This window comes from Moschus berezovskii, chromosome 18 (assembly GCF_049115385.1).
Source record: "Moschus berezovskii isolate FMDL1 chromosome 18, NW_MosBer_1.0, whole genome shotgun sequence".
NCBI classification, from domain to species: Eukaryota; Metazoa; Chordata; class Mammalia; order Artiodactyla; family Moschidae; genus Moschus; species Moschus berezovskii.
The window spans coordinates 16,593,508-16,614,735 of record NC_142477.1 but is presented as its reverse complement, the minus strand read 5'-3'; positions in this window follow the sequence as shown (position 1 = coordinate 16,614,735).

The following is a 21,228-nucleotide window of genomic DNA, read 5'->3' as shown; positions in this document are numbered from 1 at the left end:
AAGGGGATGACAGAGGATGAGATGGTTGGATGGCATCACTGACTCAACAGACATGAGTTTGAGCAAGCTCTGGGAGATGATGAAGGACAGGGAAGCCTGGCATGCTGCAGTCCATGGGGTCACACACAGCTGGACACAACTCAGGAACAAGAACAGCTGTGTAGCACAGGAAACGCTACTGATCTGTGGTGACCTAAATAGTAAGGAAATAAATAAAAAAAAAAAACAGAAGGTATATATGTATACCTACAGCTGATTCACTTCACTGTACAGTAGAAACTTCAACTTCACCACGACAAGACAGGGAAGTCTGGAGTGCTGCAGTCCATGGGGTCACCAAGGGTTGGACATGACTTGATGACTGAACAAAAACAGCAACAGAAGCCAACACAACACTGCAAAGCAGCTATGCGTGCATGTCTGCTCAGGTGTGCCTGACTCTCTGTGACCCCATTCACGGAAGTCCCCCAGGCCTCTCTGTCCATGGAATTTTCCAAGCAAGAATACTGGAGTGATTTGCCATTTCCTATTCCAGGGGATCTTCCTGACCCAGGGCTCAAATCTGTGTCTCCTGCATTGGCAGGGAAATCCTTATCAACTGCACCACCTAGGAAAACAAAAAGCAACTATACTCCAATAACAATTTTAAAAAATAAATGATAGAATCTAGGTGTTCTGATTACAGGGGTTCTGAAAGTCATACATCTATCTGCTCAAATAATACCTTATTTAGATTTCCATTGATCACTCCATTTAAAATTGCAACCTAAAATTTATTTTTCAATCCCTAAGGAGATCAGTCCTGGGTGTTCATTGGAGGGACTGATGCTAAAGCTGAAACTCCAATACTTTGGCCACCTCATGCAAAGAGTTGACTCACTGGAAAAGACTCTGATGCTGGGAGGGATTGGGGGCAGGAGGAGAAGGGGACGACAGAGAATGAGATGGCTGGATGGCATCCCCGACTCGATAGAGGTGAGTTTGAGTGAACTCCGGGAGTTGGTGATGGACAGGGAGGCCTGGCGTGCTGTGATTCATGGGGTCGCAAAGAGTCGGACACGACTGAACTGAACTGAACTGATGCCCTTTCTTTCCCTTTCTTTTCTGCACAGGGTTGATTATCTTTTAATATTCTAAGTATTTGCATAATCATTTTTTAATTCTATCACTCTGGAATGTAAGATATGTAAGGAGGAATTCTTGTTTTTTTCCTCTGAAGTAGACTTGTATCTAGAGAGGTGCCTGGCATACTGTCATCATTCATTTCTAAAATACTAGGAATGCTTGAATGAATGTTTTATCCTAACTAATCATTTTCTGTTCTGAAGCAGACTGGGTAAAATATCTAGATACATTTTGAATGAGTGTATTGGAGTTATTTTTCATACTAACTGTCTTTATTTTTTAAAATGCAGCTTTTGCATTCCATCTTCTATTTATCTCTTCTTTGACGCTTTACCTGCAATTCTACTGACATGGACATTTTTCACTGGAACATTTCTTAACTTTGAGTAGATGAATGCTTTTACTTCCTGAAACCTTGGGTTTGTCAAACTCATTTTCATTTTGTGTTATACAGTGGATGGCAGGCCAACTGGCCATAGAATTGTTGAGTTATATTCATTTCTTTTTCATACATTGTAGAGATTTCTCTGCTGTCATCTGTCAACTAAAATTGCTGAGAAATCGAAGATCATCTGATTTTCTCTCTAAAATGACCTCCTGTTTCCTTTCCCTGGATGCTTGCAGGTTTTCTTCTTTAAACTTGAAGATCAGTGAGTCTTCCAAAAAATGTCTCAGTCTTTTTTAACTTTGTTAATGCTTTTTTTTTTTTTTTTATGAGTCACTGGCATACAGTGAGTGTTTTGAACTGCCTATGAGTTTTTTCTTTTCTTTTAGGAGATACTTTTCTATTTATTCCGTATATTTTTTGTATTGTTTTCTTGGTCTATACATACATTTTAAAATGCATCTGTTGTGTGCACTTTATATCTTCAGCACATCTATCAAGAAAACTAACCTTCCTGAAAGTCATTTGTATCGATTTACTCTTTTCCCTACTCTGCTTAGTCTGACCCTGTCCTCAGAGTTGTTCTGGTTGCTGCTTTGTCTAAAGAATCCATTTTGCAGGGTTTCATTTTCCCCTGTCGGAGAAGGCAATGGCAAGCCACTCCAGCACTCTTGCCTGGAAAATCCTGGTAGGCTGCAGTCCGTGGGGTTGCTAAGGGTCGGACACGACTGAGCGACTTCACTTTCACTTTTCACTTTCACACATTGGAGAAGGAAATGGCAACCCACTCCAGTGTTCTTGTCTGGAGAATCCCAGGGACGGGGGAGCCTGGTGGACTTCTGTCTATGGGGTCACACAGAGTCGGACACGACTGAAGTGACTTAGCAGCAGCAGCAGCAGCATTTTCCCTGTAAGTAATATTAAATTCCTCAATCTTATTGCCACCTCCTTACTTTGTTTTCTCTACTTGAACAAGTATTTCTTCAATGTATTCCAAATGTCATTTTATGTTATGCTTATATTTTGTTGAGTATCTGTAATGTTTCAAAACTTTGTACCATAAAATGTACTCTCTTTGGACTTCCCTGGTGGTTCAGACGGTAAAGCGTCTGCCTACAATATGGGAGACCCAGGTTTGATCCCTGGGTCGGGAAGATCCCCTGGAGAAATAAGTGGCAACCTGTTCCATTACCCTTGTCTGGAAAATCCCATGGGTGGAGGAGCCTGGGGTCACGAAGAGTTGACACATGACTGAGCGACTTCAATTTCACTTTCTTTATAAAGCAAATTTTTAAAGCTTCTTACAGTAACTTTTCCCATGCTAATAAAGTATTTTTCATCTATCTGTTCCCATGATTACTATTATATGATTATTTATATTCATCAGCTACTCCTATCTGTAACCTCCCCCCACTTCTTTCTTTCTCCCACTCACTATTACATAATCATTGGCTAAATTTTTTAAGTTATTGAAAGGTACATATTTTAGTTTCAGGTTTTCTGTTGACTGACGGCCATGAAGCTTTGTTTGGGGAAATTCCAAGGGAAACAATAAATAACACCACTCTTCCGTACCCATTGTCTAAAGAAATTATAAAATAATATAAAGAATGGCAGAAGAGGGATAACCTTTATTTTTAATAGAAGTTGATTTGAAGCACATGACTCAGTGTTTGAAACAAAAGGATATGCTACCTGAACCTCAAAATTATGCAGAATCCCATGCACATTCTTAGAAATGCCTGACTTCTCATCATAAGACTGCAATTGTTATAATACCTGAGTTGCTTGCCCCTCCAAGTGTGGTGTTTTCTCCTAAGAGGAAGAAGGACAAAACAGCAACATCTAGATTTTCTTTCCTTTTTGGTTTTCCAATCAGATAAGAAAATTTATTAGACTTAAACCAGGGTAGAGTGAATAAAAAAGCCAGAAGGGAGATGCATGTTTATATCAATTTTCTGCACACAGAAACAACCACATGGATCTGGGAATGCCTCCCTCCCACCACCAACACCCACACCACCCACCCCTGGCCCCCCACAGTAGTAGCAGGCAGGTCAATCTAGGAACTTCTTTCACACAATTCCACTCTTAGGTCATTGAGCAATCTGAGAAGCCTGGTGGGCTACAGTCCATGGTTGCAAAGAATCTGACATGAATGAGTGACTGAGCACACACAGCACATAGCAAGTGTAGTTATTGGTGTATATAAAAATATCAAAATAATTGGGGAAAGAGATAAAGGAAAAGGAGGCAGGCAGGAAGGGAGGGAGGGAAGGAGCATGCTCAACATTACTAATCAATAGGGAAACATATGTCAAAAGAACAATGAAATATCACTTCACACTTGTCTACAATCGAAAAGACAGGAGGAAACAAGTGCTGGGTGGGATGTAAAGAAAAGAGAACACTTGTGCATTGTTGATGGGGATGTGCAGCCACTATTGGAAACAGCATGAAGATTCCTTGGGAAATTAAAAATAGAACAATTATATAATCCGGCAATCCCACTTTTGCATATTTTTTCCAAAGGAAATGAAATTGCTGCCTCAGAAAGATAGTTGAATCCCTCTGTTCACAGCAGCATTCTTCATAATAGCCAAGATACAAAAACAAACTCTCTCCCAATGGGTGAATGAATAAAGAAAATGTGGTTTATGTATTCAATGGAGTATTATTTGGCCTTAAAAAGGAAGAAATCTTGTCATTTGTGACAATGCAGATGAAATTGGAGGGCATTATAAAAATGAAGATCATGGCATCTGGTCCCATCACTTCATGGGAAATAGATGGGGAAACAGTGGAAACAGTGTCAGACTTTATTTTTTTGGGCTCCAAAATCACTGCAGATGCTGATTGCAGCCATGAAATTAAAAGACGCTTACTCCTTGGAAGGAAAGTTATGACCAACCTAGATAGCATATTAAAAAGCAGAGACATTACTTTGCCAACCAAGGTCCGTCTAGTCAAGGCTAGGGTTTTTCCCGTGGTCATGTATGGATGTGAGAGTTGGACTGTGAAGAAAGCTGATTGCCGAAGAATTGATGCTTTTGAACTGTGGTGCTGGAGAAGACTCTTGAGAGTCCCTTGGACTGCAAGGAGATCCAACCAGTCCATTCTAAAGGAGATCAGTCCTGGGTGTTCACTGGAAGGACTGATGCTAAAGCTGAAACTGCAATACTTTCGCCACCTCATGTGACGAGTTGACTCACTGGAAAAGACTCTGATGCTGGGAGGGATTGGGGGTGGGAGGAGCCGGGGACGACAGAGAGTGAATGGCTGGATGGCATCACCGACTCGATGGACATGAGTTTGAGTGAACTCCGGGAGTTGGTGATGGACAGGAAGGCCTGGCGTGCTGTGATTCATGGGGTTGCAAAGAGTCAGACACAACTGAGCAACTGAACTGAACTGAACTGATGCTAAGTGAAATGTCAGACTGAGAAAAACAATACTGCATGTTATCACTTATATGTGAAACTTAAAAAAAGTATTTAACTCATAAAAACAGAGTGGAATGGTGATTGCCATGGGCTGGGGGGTTGGGCTGGGGGAAATGAGAGAGCTTGGTAACAAAGTACAAAATTTCAGTAATAATAAAGTCTGTGGTCTAATATATTAATAGATCATACTGACTATAGTTGAAAATAATGTATTAAATACTTAAATATGCTGGAAAGGAGAACTGAAATATTCTCATTCCTCTCAAAAAATGTAAATAGGTGAGATGATAGATATTTAAATTACTTAGTGGAAAAATCCACATCATGCACTTCAACTATCTTACAATTTTGTCAGTTATACCTCAGTAAAACTGAAGAAGATCCAAATAACTTATGTAAATGCTCCCCTTTCAAGATGGTAGAGCATAACACCCTACTCCTTAATGGGGGCTGCTCATAGTGACTTTCTTCTAAAGAGTCCAGCAAGAAAAGAGGAAAAAAATAATAACTTTATTATTTATTTTTCTCCAAGACTGCTTCCATATCCATCAGCTTCTCCTCTAAATTTTCTTTCTGGTCCAGGGTCCAAAATTTTTAGCACACCAAAATAATATCCAAAAACCAAAGTGGTCTCTTCTACTTTAAGAATGTTAGACTTCCTGCATTTCCTATCTCAACAAAGCCTTTTGACTTCTACATAATGACCATTGATGGTATGGTATTTCTGCAACACAATCTTATCCACAGGATCATGGTCAACAAGACTAACAAATCCAAAGCCTCTTTTTTTATTTATTTTTTTTCTTTTCCAGACTCCCTGTCAGTAATTTTCTCAATGGCATCAATTTTTCTATATTTTCCATATTTCTCAAATTAATGTTTAAGATTATGCTCCATGGTGTCTTCTGTAATTCTACCAGTGAAGAGCTTCTTCACAGTGACAAGAGACGCCTGTTTTTCAGAGTCCTCTCTTGCAACATCATGTCTAGGTTCAACCACTCTCCCGTCAATGGAGTGAGGTCTGGCAGCCATGGAGGAGAAAGTTACAAAACCAAACCTTCTTGATTTTTGACTTGTAAGGTCCCTTATGACCACACAGTCTGCGAGTTCTACCCATTACTGGGAGCAGTTCCTCAGACTTTCTTCTGTGGTTTCAGAGCTCAAGCCATCAATAAAGTTTATGAATTTGTTCGATTCCTATCTTTTATCTCTTCAATGGAACAGATTTCAGTTTTCTCCATCGCAGATTAACTCCCTTCAGCCAAAATTCTGGCAGCTGAAGTTAAGAGAGACCTCAGGGAATGAATAGAGACTCAACAGGTCCGGCCCCACAGTGAAAACCTCTGCTGTTCCAGGAATATCACCTGTGGGAACCCCCCCAGGGGCCTGCTGATGCTGCTCCTACCTCTGGAGGCCTTGAATCAGTCTTGAGCACCTTCCAATTTTCCAGAAGGGGCCAGCTTGCAAGACTGGTCAATATAGGATCCTCTATCTGCCAAGAGCTGTCCTCGACCACTCCTGAGATGTAGACAATCTGACTTACTGGAAATTGCCAACAATAACTTGATAGTGGAGAATCTTGGCAAACACTTCCTCAGTCAGATGATTAAGGTCAGCATCAGCAGTCATAAACCATGTTGATAATATGTACTCTTGATATAGTTTGATGACAGTTGCCCTTTACCTTTTTGCTATGCCTCTCCCAAAACAAATAAACACGATGTAATTATGAGAAAAATTTATCAGACATAACCCAATTGAAAGGCATTCTACAAAATTCTAACCCATGCCAATCAAAACAAGAAATGTTTAAGGAATTGTCAAAAAAAAGCGGAGACCAAAGAAATGTGATGACTTAATTGTAATGAGGTATTCTGATGGAAGTGCCTGGAAACAGAAAATAACATTAGGGAACAACTGAGGAAATCTGAATAAAATAAGTTTAATTAATAATAATGTACCAGTAATGGTATATTAATTACAATAAATGTACTATCCATACAGAAGAGTGTGTTATTTGATCTGAATATTTGACAACTCTTGGCATTATATTTGCATTTCTTTTGTAAACCTTAAACTCCTGTAAGATAAAGCATATTTTTAGAAAATTAGCAGAGAAATATCTTAAAGTTTATCAAATAAGATAATTTTGACCTTCCCATTTAGGAAGGTCAAAATTAACATTTGAGGTCAAATTGACATTGACATAGAAGGACATATTACAACTGAGAGAGTTTACCATGCAAGATGCTTTTTGAAAGTACAATTCCAAAAAAATATGTTGCAACAAAACCGAAAAGAATTGTCAGAATGTGATAAAATGAGAACAACTGTTTTATGTAAAATATATAATTTTATAGCATGAATTATTTTAAAAGATTAATAAAAAAATTTTTGTACAACATAGAAGAGTAAGATGAGACATACAGTAGAAAAGCTTGACACTCTACCCAGTCCACTCAAATTAATCACACAAACAGCTTTTCTGTTTCCTGTGATGCACTCCACTCTCACAAACGAGAATCATCTCCCAAGTACAATCAATAATTCTTACTGCTGCTTTGTTTCATTTTTCTTTCTTTTTATTTTGGTTCTAACTTTCTTGGCCACCTCATGCTACGAGTTGACTTACTGGAAGAGACTCTGATGCTGGGAAGGTTTGGGGGAGGGAGGAGAAGGGGACGACAGAGGATGAGATGGCTGGATGGCATCACCGACTCGATGGACATGAGTTTGAGTGAACTCCGGGAGTTGGTGATGGACAGGGAGGCCTGGCATGCTGTGATTCATGGGGTCGCAAAGAGTCGGACACAACTGAGCGACTGAACTGAACTGAACTTTCTTTATATCTTACAAATACTTTGGAACTCAACTATATATACATCTTCTTCCCTAATTCACCGCCATATATATATAATCTACCTCTTCAGACAACCTTTAGTTTCAAAAAGCTCATTTTTGTTGTTTTCCTCACGTTATTTGTATTAAATCTTATGGTGGTGGCATAAATATCAGTTTTAGTTGTTACACATCTACCAGGATTAGCTATTTGACAGGTGTTTTCATTTTCTCCCTAGTTTGGTCTTTCTCAAAGTGTTTACTTCAAAGGTTTGCATACAGGTTTCATAAATGAGTGTCATTTAACTGAGTGACAGGCTTCCCTGGTGGCTCAGATGGTAAAGAATTTGCCTGCAATGCAGGAAACCTGGGTTCAATCCCTGGGTTGGGATGATCCCCTGGAGGAGGGCACAGCAACCCACTCCAGTATTCTGGCCTGGAGAATTCCATGGACAGCGGAGCCTAGCAGGCTACAGTCCATGCGGTGGCAAAATGTCAGACACAACTGAACGACTGTCACTTTTTCACTTAACTGAATGAAAGGATAAATAAGCATGGTGAAATAGTTCATGAAAAAATAAAAGTATTTAAAGTAAAGTTAACACCTTATCTCTAAATAAAGATTACCGTGAAGTATGCTCTGTTATCACAAAGGTCCCTGGGAGTTATCTAGTGTTAAAAATATGTCAATATATTCAATACATACAGCAAAGCAAAACTGTATTATATTCAGGAAGCCCAGGATGGAGTCAAAATCACTTTCATGTTTCTGTATCAATATGGTCCACTCTATGCATTGTTTCTTATTATCCGCTCTGTACACATTAGTTAGTTCTGTTCTCTTTAATCCACTGAACATGCTCTTTCAAAGTAGACAGTGACCTCTGTCTTGCCAAATCCAGTGTTTACTTTCTGTTACCTGAATATCCAGAAGCTAATCAATCCATTAGTCTAATTCTCCTTCTTGAAATTCCTTTTTTCTTATGCTTCTAAGGAAAGAACGTTTACCTCTAAAGAAAGAAGGATTACTTTCATAGGCCTGCCTGGATTACTTCTTTCATTGGACATCCTTTCTTAGTCTTCTCGTGGTTCTTCTATTTTTTTTTTTTTTTTTTTTGCCCACAGCTCTAGATGTCAGAAGTTTCCAGGGCTTGTGCCCGATCTTCCTTTTCTGTATCTGTGTTATATCTGTCCTCATCTAGTGCTAAGACTTTGGTGCATATATTCCTTAAAGAACCCAGCTCTCTCTCCAGCTCTGACTCTCTTCTGAAGTCCAAGCACATGAGTCAGAATCCCTTTTTAACTTCCCTGGTGGCTCAGACAGTGAAGTATCTGCCTGCAATCAAGAAACCCAAGTTTGATCCCTGGGTCAGGAAGATCACCTCGAGAAGGGAATAGCTACTCACTCCAGTATGCTTGCCTGGGAAATCCTATGGATGGAGGAACCAGGTGGGTTACAGGTCACAAAGAGGCAAACACAACTGAGTGACAAACACACACCTACATATCCGGTTGGCATTTCCCCCTGAACACCTCAAAATAAAACAACTTGCTGACCTTCCTTAGCCTCACAGAAAATAGTTTCTCTCTCAGTGATACAGAAATAGATGGATGGAATTAAATGTGTTTTGGAAGTTTAGCCGATTGGAGGATCCAATGGATGTGATATTATGGAGATGCCATATTTGTTATCATGTTAGTCTCCAAAATTATTCCTCTTTCCATAAGTGCATTTCTATAATGGTTGAACTGTATTATAGATGATAGAATTGCCTTGTTCAAGAACAGATCTCATTGCGTGATTTCATTTTTGCTACTGTATAGGTATTTGGTCTTTTTCTTTTTTTTTCACTTTAATTGAAGATGAGTGATCAGTGTACTTTGTTTCACTGTTCTCCTTAAAAATTGAAAAATCTAAAAATCTATCATCAATAGTTTCTTCAGAATATCATTGAAACATACATTCAGTTCAGTTCAGTTCAGTTGCTCAGTCACGTCCGACTCTTAGTGACCCCATGAACCACAGCACGCCAGGCCTCCCTGTCCATCACCAATTCCCAGAGTTCATTCAAACTCATGTCCATCGAGTTGGTGATGCCATCCAGCCATCTCATTCTCTGTTGTCCCTGTCTCCTCCCGCCCCCACCAAATGTAAAACAGATAGCCAGTGGGAGTTAGAAGTATAATTTAGGGCACCTAAAGCCAGTGCTCTGTGACAACTTGGAGGGATAGTGTGGAGAGGGAGGGGCGTTCAGTAGGGAAGTGACACATGTATGCCTACAGCCGATTCATACTGATGTATAACAAAAACCAACACCATGTTGTAAGGTAAATATCCTCCAATTAAAATGAATAAATATTTTTTTTAAGTTTCTCTTTATGCTGAAGCTTATCATGTTCAGTCATAGATTTGTGAGTTGCTTGCTATGAATTTTAGACCACTTCAGGAAAACTCATGAAAGTATGTTAAGGAAGAAATAAAAAGGACTCATCATTAATTCCACATAATTTATTCAACAGTAATTGAGTATCTTCTGCATGTTTAGTATCAAACTGAGCTACGTATACACAAGCATAAATAATATTTTTTTAAAAATTCTTTAGGAGAGTTTGCTCCCATGAAAATTTCCTTTACTCACTCATTTTGCTGCATTTTGGAGACTGCACAAATAATTAAATATGAAATAAGAACACTTTCATCCAGATTTGAAAAGCCAGTTTGCAACAAATACAGCCTGTTTGTCAAAGCCTCTTAATGAGGTTTATTCTATGATAAAGGTGTTTTCTGTTCATTCAAGAGTCATAATACTATTAAACCTGGGGATTTAAAGGTCACCATCAAATCAAAATGCTAGTCATTCTGTTGTATCCTAGGACACACTCAGTTCAATTCAGTTCAGTTCAGTCACTCAGTCGTGTCCAACTCTTTGTGACCCCATGAATCACAGCACGCCAGACCTCCCATCACCAACTCCCGGAGTTCACTCAAACTCATGTCCATTGAGTCGGTGATGCCGTCCAGCCATCTCATTCTCTATCGTCCCCGTATCTAATTTCTTTTCCATTGATGTATAAAGAAAACTAGAATGTTTGTTTCAATAAAAATGTTATAAAATTCAATGAATGTTTATTGCCTTATGAATATGTGCCTGGTAATTTTTGAGTTGTAGCCTTTCAGTGGCTAATATTACCTACGATGTAATTTAAAAAAAAATACTCAGGTATACCAAATATGTGTAACAAAAATAACGGATTGTTATTTTGCATCAAGGTGTTGGACTAAATGTCTAAATACTAGTAGCAGGAACATGTCTTTGAATTTCATTGGAATTAGCACAAAGAGGAGAGGACAAAAGAAAATATAACCCTATCTTGGAAAAGTGAAAGTGAAAGTCACTCTGTCATGTCTGTCTCTTTGCGACCAGATAGACTATGCAGTCCACAGAACTCAGCAGGCCAGAATACTGGAGTGGGTAGCCTTTCCCTTCTCCAGGGGATCTTCCCAACCCAGGAAAAATGATGGACAAACAAGCATCAAATAACATGAAATTAAATATTTATCTTTTAAGCCATTTTAGCATATCTTAACAAATAATGTTGATTAAATGTTTAATTCAACATTTTCCTGCTTTACCTTATAAAAATTAATTACATAAGGTTTCAGGAATGTGAAGCACCTAATAACTATGTGTTGACCCAAGTATGTGACAGGACTTGTTAATATGATCAGTTGCTGTTCGGTCACTAAGTCATGTCTGACTCTTTTGTGATCCCATGGACTGTAGCTTGCAGGTTCCTCTGTCCATGAGATTTCCCAGGCAAGAATAGTAGACTTGGTTACCATTTCTGTCCCCAGGGTATCTTCCCTACTCAGGGATCAAACTTGCCTCTCCTGCATTGTCAGGTAGATTCTTTACTGCTGAGCCATGAGGGAAATCCAAAATGGTCAATACAAGCCTTTAAAAGATACTAAAGTAATTGACATTATGGAAAACAAGTTACTATACTAACACATATGATTCTTTATAATAAAATGTTTTAAAAATTAATTATATAAATTATGTTTTAATAAACCCATTTATAAACTTTCATGTTAACTACATTTGAAAATATAAGACCTTGTTGAGCCCTAGAATTATATCTTGAGTATGGACTTTTTATGTCCTGTCTAGGAATGATAATCAAGAATAGAGCCATAATCCACAAAATAGATAAATCTTTATTTTAAAAAATTAATCTCTGATATAGCCATGATTTTTATTGTATACTCAATATCAAATGATAGTGTGTCATTTTAGGATAAATATAATAATTTAAAGATTTAGAAAAAGACATAACAAAGAAGAACTGAGGATTATTTTCTTTCCCAAAGTCATAACCAAGACAGCCTTAATATTTCCTTTGACATTGCTAAAGTTGGACAGATTTCTTCTGGACTGTTGGCTCCTGACTTTCCTTTGTTTAGAGTATTTAGAAAAGTCACAATTGCAAATTCTTTCTTTGTCGTTTGCATGCTCAGTCACTCAGTCTTGTCCAACTCTTTGTGACTCTATATACTGTGGCCCACCAGGCTCCTCTATCCATGGGATTTTCCAGGCAAGAATACTAGAGTTGGTTGCCATTTCTTTGTCCAGGAGCTCTTCCTGACCCAGGGGTTGAACCCACATCTCCTGCATTGGCAGGTAAATTCTTTCCAACTGAGCCCTTTAAGAGATTTAAATCTTGTAAGAAGCTTCTTGACAGTTTTATAAGCTAGTTATCTTTTTCTCAAAGACCTGGTTACCATCTTTTTGAAATGTAACCATCCAGGAATTGAACATTCCCATTTTCCAGTCTGTGAGAGGGTCACAACTTCACTTTAATGACCAACACAGGTGACATAATAACAGCAGAGAAAGCCATTTACAAACTCAGTAGTGACTTGAATTCTGGATATATTAACTGTTCATCCATTCCTCCAAAACCCTCCTGTACATTTCCAGTAGCTCACTCCAGTGCTTAGAAACCCTTCTGCCTTTATTTTCAACAGACATAAGTTTAGTCTTTCTCTCCTATTGCAGTGGTCTTGAATAAAGTCTTCCTTATCTGTTTAACTTTGTCCAGTATACTTTTTTACTTTGACAGTCTTTGGGGATCAAAAATCATTTGTTTAAGAAAAGTGACATTCCTTGCAATACTGAAACTGTAATTACCTGGAGGAACTTTACTTTAGGTCTGCTACATAATTGCAGTAGCTGTATTTGTTATTAATCTTGTTGGCTTCACAACACAGTACCAGACACAAGATGTTGGTGAGAATTCCTGGCTGCCATTAGTTGGCATGTCCAGATGCCCCCATTTATATAAGTCATATTATATCATCTTCCCAGTTACAGAAGCAGTCAAATTTCCCTTTCTACAGTGATGATTCACAATTAAATACCCTATTCATAGAATGAGATTTTAGTGTTCTAAGTTATTTAACGTATAACTGCACTGATAATTTTGAAAGGGTATTTTATGACACAGTAATAGAAATGTTTAATTACAATGAGATCAAGAAAATAAGAGCTTAATAAGAATATGAGTTTATGGCAAGGGGCATCATAGTGCTCTTACCACTTAAGAAAATGAATATTTTTCCATTTTTTATGTCTAGCTTAAAACTGTTGTCTAAGGATTTCTTACCAGTCCAACTAAGATTAAGTGCTAACCCTTGGAAGAGTCAATAGGACCCAGAAGGATAAAGAATTATTACTGGTTCATCTTGTGTCAAGTCTTGATTCTTGGACCAACTGTATGTGAAGAAGACATGGTATGATAAACATCTCAACTCAGAAATCCCTTGCTGGAGTAGGTGATAGAGATTTAACAGGGAGGATGAGGAACAGTTTTCAGAAGAAAAAAGATCAGTACACATGATTTCTTGACAAGCGAAAAAAAATATTTTATCAAAAAAGGCAGTAAAATTTGGCTACATCAAGGATTCTAAGGTGGGAGCAATTTACTAAAGTCTATAGCATTTTGTTTGTCCCAGTTGGTAAGTGAGAAAGTGTTGGTTGTGGTATTTAGTAAGTAGAGGGCAGGTAGAATCTAAAACATCATATTGTACATAAAACAGTTATTTACTTAATGGGAAATAGATGGGGAAACAGTGGAAATACTGGCTGACTTTATTGTGGGGGGCTCCAAAATCACTGCAGATGGTGGTTGCAGCCATGAAATTAAAAGATGCTTATTCCTTGGAAGGAAAGTTATGACCAACCTAGACAGCATATTGGAAAGCAGAGACATGACTTTGTCAACAAAAGTCTGTCTAGTCAAGGCTATAGTTTTTCCAGGGTTATGAATGGATGTGAGAGTAGGACTGTGAAGAAAGCTGAGTGCTGAAGACTTGGTGCTTCTGAACTGTGGTGTTGTAGAAGATTCTTTGAGAGTTTCTTGGACTGCAAGAAGATCCAACCAGTCCATCCTAAAGATCAGTCCTGGGTGTTCATTGGTGGGACTGATGTTGAAGCTGAAGCTCCAGTACTTTGGCCACCTCATGCGAAGAGCTGACTCTTTGGAAAAGACCTTGATGCTGGAAAGATTGAGGGCAGGAGAAGAAGGGGACGACAGAGGATGAGATGGTTGGATGGCATCACTGAATCAATGGACATGGGTTTGGGTGAACTCCAAGAGTTGGTGATGGACAGGGAGGACTGGCGTGCTGCAGTTCATGGGATCACAAAGAGCTGGACACGACTGAGTGACTGAACTGATACTGACCACCACTTTCCAAATGAGGAATTATGCAACCCAAAATGTTAATAGTGCTAAACATGAAAAACTCTGTTCTAGACTTATATGCTCAAAGCTAAAGTCCCTAGTGTCTCCAACATTTGCTTATGTGATTCCAATATTAAAATGTAATTTCAACAGCAATACTAGTAGTAGTTGTTGTTGTTCAGACACTAAGTCATGTCAGTCTCTTTGCAACCTATGGACTATAGCCTGCCAGGCTCCTCTGTTCATGGGATTTTCCAAGCAAGAATACTGAAGTGGGTTCCTTCTCAGGGGAACTTCCCTACCCAGGGATCAAACCTGAGTCTTCTGCATTGAAGGTGTATTCTTTAATGTAGTAGTATATTTTATGTCATAACATGATTTCACGTTCCTAATCACACTGATTACTCACTTCCTGTGTGCTTTATCGCTCAGTTGTTTCCGACTCTTTACAAACTTATGGGTTGTAGCCAACCAGGCTCTTTTGTCCATGAGGATTCTCCAGGGGAGAATACTGGAGTGGGTTGCCATTACCTCCTTCAGGGATATTTCCAACCCAGGGATCGTACTCGGGTCTCCCATATTGCAGGCAGATTCTTTACTGTCTGAGCCACCAGGGAAACAATTACTCACTTCCTAAAACTTGTTATTTCTTCAATACTTATTATTCCACTGGATCATGGAGAAAGCAAGAGAGTTCCAGAAAAACATCTATTTCTGCTTCATTCACTATGCCAAAGCCTTTGACTGTGTGAATCACAATAAACTGTGGAAAATTCTGAAAGAGATAGGAATACCAGACCACCTGACCTGCCTCTTGAGGAACCTGTATGCAGGTCAGGAAGCAACAGTTAGAACTGGACATGGAAGAGACTGGTTCCAAATAGGAAAAGGAGTACGTCAAGGTTGTATATTGTCACCCTGCTTATTTAACTTATATACAGAGTACATCATGAGGAACACTGGGCTGGAAGAAGCACAAGCTGGAATCAAGATTGCTGGGAGAAATATCAATAACCTCAGATATGCAGATGACACCACCCTTATGGCAGAAAGTGAAGAGGAACTCAAAAGCCTCTTGATGAAAGTGAAAGAGGAGAGTGAAAAGGTTGGCTTGAAGCTCAACATTCAGAAAACAAAGATCATGACATCTGGTCCCATCACTTCATGGGAAATAGATGGAGAAACAGTGTCAGACTTTATTTTTCTGGGCTCCAAAATCACTGCAGATGCTGACTGCAACCATGAAATTAAAAGACACTTACTCCTTGGAAGGAAAGTTATGACCAACCTAGATAGCATATTAAAAAGCAGAGACATTACTTTGCCAACCAATGTCCATCTAGTCAAGGCTATGGTTTCTCCAGTGGTCATGTTTGGATGTGAGAGTTGGACTGTGAGGAAAGCTGATCGCCGAAGAATTATTGCTTTTGAACTGTGGTGCTGGAGAAGACTCTTGAGAGTCCCTTGGACTGCAAGGAGGTCCAAACAGAGCATTCTAAAGGAGATCAATCCTGGGTGTTCACTGGAAGGACTGATGCTAAAGCTGAAACCCCAATACTTTGGCCGCCTTATGCGAAGAGTTGACTCACTGGAAAAGACTCTGATGCTGGGAGGGATTGGAGGTGGGAGGAGAAGGGGACAACAGAGAATGAGATGGATGGCTGGCATCACCGACTCGATGGACATGAGTTTGAGTGAACTCCAGGAGTTGGTGATGGACAGGGAGGCCTGGCGTGCTGTGATTCATGGGGTCGCAAGGAGTCGGACACGACTGAGCAACTGAACTGAACTGATCATTCAGAACCTAGTAGTTAACCAAAGAATTCTTAGAAGTAATAGCAAAATAACCAAGAAATACAACAAACACATTTTCTCCTTTGCATGTCAATAAAACATCCCCGAATCTATAAAGCTGAAATGGTATTTGTAAAGCTACCTCATGTTTTACCAGGTATAAATATTACCCTCTGTTTATTTTTGGGTTTACCCATTCCTAAAATCTTTTGCTTGATATGCAGTAATCTTGGTTTAAAATCTTCAAGAACGGTTTCATCCTTGTCTTTCTCATTTTTCTGATACCAATTCAGCCATCAAAGCTAAGAATTCATCTTCAGTATATATTTTTCATTGTGTATAATAACAGCAGCATTTGTTGTACTAACACTAGAAATAGCAACCAAGCTAAAGGCAAAATCATGTCATCTCTCACATATCAGAAACTGTGCCAGGTGTTTTACAAATAATATTAATTCCCCAAACACATTGAAGGTAGATAGTGCCATAGGTATTTAGCAAATGAATAAAATATTAATGCACAAGTTTAAATAACAAGCCCACACTTGCCAGGATTTAAGTGAAGAATCAGAATTTGGCATCACTCCTGTAAGCCTACAGAGCTGCCCTATTTCTCGCTTACCTATTGCCACTTATGTCCCTTTATTCTGATTCCAAGACCAATCTTTGTATCCAAATCTGTTCGTGGCAGTATCTGATGTCACAATTTTGTTGCAGGGTCTGGCCTTATGTCTTCCTAATCTTGTGCATTGTGTGTGTGTGTGTTTGTGTGTTAGTTGCTTAGTTGTGTCCTACTCTTTACAACCGCATACTCTAACCCACCAGGCCCCTCCGTCCATGGGTTTCTCCAGGCAAGAACACTGGAATGGGTTGCCATTTCCTTCTTCAAAAGGAACTATAGAAAGAAAGTGAAGACACTCAGTCATGTCTGACTCTTTATTACCCCATGGACTATAGACTACCAGGCTCCCCCATCCATGGAATTTCCCAACAAGAATATTGAAGTGGATTGCCATTTCTTTTTCCAGGGGATCTTCCTGAGCCAGGGATTGAACCTGAATCTCCTGAATTGGCAGGTGTAATCTTTATCACTGAGACATCTGGGAAGCCCACTTCTAACTATATAACCTAGGACTATTATTTAAAGTTCCCCTTTCTCAGTCTCCTAAGTTTTAAACTGATATAACAATAATATCTTTCTTCTAAGACATTTGTGTATGACATTTTCCTTTTTATTTCAAGGTACAAATTACATAAAATTTATATTGGTTTCAGATGTAAAACATAATAATTTGATATTTGTGTACATTGTAATATGTTCAACACAGAAAGTCTAGTTAACATTCGTCACCATGCATAGTTACAAAACTGTTTTTTTCTTGTGATGAGAAGTATTAAGAGTATTTGCCAGGAGAAATAGAGACGCAGATGTTCAAGAGATTCTATGACCCTGATTCTGGCATCTCCTCATATCTAGAAAAGCACTAAAAACATTGATGTTGACATCTGCTCTTCATAACTAGCAGTAACCTTCACAAGAGCAGCAGAAAACTTCTGCAAGAACATGTACCTGCCTGAATGTACTCCCGCTTCACCAAAATCACATGTATACTGACCTTTTCCCCTACCTCTTTGAAGCAGTTTGAAATAGTTTCTCAGACCTCTCTGAGATGCTGTCTCCCAGGCTACAGTTCTCATTTTGCCCCAAATAAAACAACTCACAATTCTCACATTGTGATTTTTTCCCCTATCTGTTGACGTGGGGATTGTGGAGAGAATAGTCAGAAAGTCTTTTTAGTAGACCAGCTCAGAGTTGATCACCCCTTAATTCACAGAAGTATTGGAGGAGTTGGAGGGAAGGGGGAGATTGAAAATTCTTTAGGAGATGAAATCAGGAGCGCCCAATAAGGAACCTGGACCAAGAGATAGAGGAGAGGTCAAAGATATTGGCTGAGATCCAGGTCTGAGCAGAAGTGTAGCGCCGTTGACCCACAACGGGCGGCTGGAGAAGTACAACAAGGGAGGAAAAAGGGGAGAAATGGGATTCTGAATACATTATTTTTAAAGTGCTTCCAAGTTGTTTATTCATCTATCATTCTCCCTCCCTCCCTCTCTTCTATCTATCTACCTCTGTCTTTTCATCTACTTCAGTCACATTCTTACTTGGATATGTAGATCTGGAAGTGATCAGAATAGACATGCTGATGAGGGCCAGAGTAGATAATCTTTTTCAAGCAGAAAGCCCAACAAAAAAGAACCAGGTAAACAAATGTTGCATGTTTACTGCCAAGTTTGGTGAATTGGACATAATTTCATGTTAAAACAGTTAGAAAAGCAAATGGCAAATGAGTTTATGAAATCATATGGCATTTTGGTAAAAACAAACTATTATACAATTCAATATGTATTGAGTATTAGAAAACATTCAATAGTGTTACTTGTTCCACATTGATCATGTACTTTATATGACTAAAAATCAATCTGTGTAACTCTTAGAATCAATAATAATAAAATGTCTGAAATAAATATATTTATACAATTATTATTAGTGTGGTGGCTATTACTGCTAAAAGAACCGATATTTTAAGCACTTTTAGTTTTCGACACATTTCTCACAGCAACTTGATAAAATACACCGTCAGCAATCCCATTTTGCACATGAGAAAACTGGCATGTAGAGATCTGATAAACCTCCTAACATTGCTAGTATGTGGCAAAGCTCATATTTAAGCTCAGTTGTCTGGCTGCATAACGTGTCTTCTCTATCCTAACGTTAGTATGACATTAGTGAGTACATATTCAAGGAAATAAGTGGTGAATGATGTTCTGATACATTTCATTTCTCTCATATTCAGTATGATCTTATTTATGTGTTTATAATACCTGTATAAGTATGTGAACATGAATAAGATTTATGGAAGTAATTAAAGAAATTGTTTAAAAAAACTGTTATTTTTAAAATATTACACTGGTAATATTAAATACTTCTTTAGTGATTCATTTGTCTGTTGCAATTACCTGAATATAACATAGTATGATATAAACCATTAATACATGGAGATATTAGTACACGTTTCTGTCTTTCTCTTTCACACACACACACACACACACACACACAAATGTATGTGCATGCACATGTAAACACAAAGATGTGCAAAACTCATTTTTCCAGTATATGCTATTAGCACATTCTTTAATGATATATTTGGAATTATATTTTATGAAGGTAGGTTAAAATGTTCAGATCAACCTACTGTAAATTATCTTTACCTTTTTAATTAGTTACAGAGATTATAGCTTTCATTTAGGCTCTGGTGATATAATAGTTAAGATATTTGAAGGGAGAAACCCAAAAAGACAGAGAAGTCAAGAATAAGTGCTTAGGGACTTCCCTGGTGATCCAATAGCTAAGACTCCATGCTCCAATGCAAGAGGCCTGGGTTCAGTTCCTGGTCAAGGAACTAGATTCCACATGCTGCATCCATGAGTTCACATGGCACTCTAAAGTCCCTGCATGTTTCAACAAAGATTGCTGATCCCATGTGCTGCAGCTAAGATCTGGTGTGGCCAAATAAATTTAAAAATATTAAAAATAGAATAAGTTGCTTAGGCAAATACATAAAAGCATGGTATATGCATCATACTTATGCAAAATTTCCTGCATGTATGGCAATATAATTTTGCTAATGGATCATTTTCTGTCCTTTATTTCCTGAATCATAGTGTATTGGCTGACATACTGTATGCTACACTGGCTGAGCTATTCTAACCATAGTGACGAGCACAAAGTTTATAACTAAACTGGCTGCAGGGCTAATGATTTGAAATTGACAATGCTGATCACCTAAATATCTGTCTTCCATCAGGATTTAAGCAACTTATCTTCTCTGGAGCTGAAAAAAAAAAAAAGATATCTCTTCTTTTGTACTATAAAGTACATTTTTACAGCTTCTGATTCACCTCTTTGTATTCTTAACTCTGGGTGGTACAGGAGCGCCTGAGAAGGATACACTGTATTGTACCAGAGTAAGCCCTAGGATAAGCTGGTAAAGAATAAAATTGGAGTCTGTGGAATGGATTTCTCTATATATTTTATGTTTGATGAATGCAGTTATATTTTGGGTCTTTATTTTGTTACTCTTGTCAATTTTCTAAAAATATTTGTGTTTCTGACATATCGGATATTTTTTTTCTTTACCTTATCTTTTAATTGTGTATTTTCTTCTCCATATTGTGCTTCAAAGAATAAACTGCTATTATGTGTACCCATTCTAAAATTTAAAAATAATGAGTTTATTTAAAAATCACAATGGACTATGTTCCCCATCAATGTCCTTCAGCCTAATACCGCAGAGAGGTTGGAGGAGTCTTTTTGACACTGTATTCTCTTTCTGAATTGCAGTTTTCAAATTCACAGTGATGTATAGTATCACTGTGGACCTCTGCCACACCGGAAGAAGGATGGTTTGTCTTTTTCGAAATGACTTGATCAATTTAAAAAATTTGAACTACTAGTGCTGCAGGAAATGAAGAGATTTCTCAAGGATCTAAAAAGTTCAGGCAATTTGGACGTCATAAGTCCACCTATTAAAGAAACACCTTATAAGACAATCTGTGATATGAAAACAAGATAAAACTTCTTTTCTGGCAGAGAGTTTTATATCTGTAGGCGTAAGTGATATTTACTTGTTCTTTGAACTTAGAGGAAATTTCTGTAATGGCACACAGGCTTTGCCAAGCTATAGATGTTTTCCTTTTCCTTCAAAGGTTATTCATAATTGCCAAGCATGAAGAAGTAAATCTCATCACAAACAGAACTAGTATGTCAGTGTCATTTGCAATGGGAAGAGTTCTGCAATAGGGAAAGCCCACAGAAAACGGGACTCAGTGCTTGAT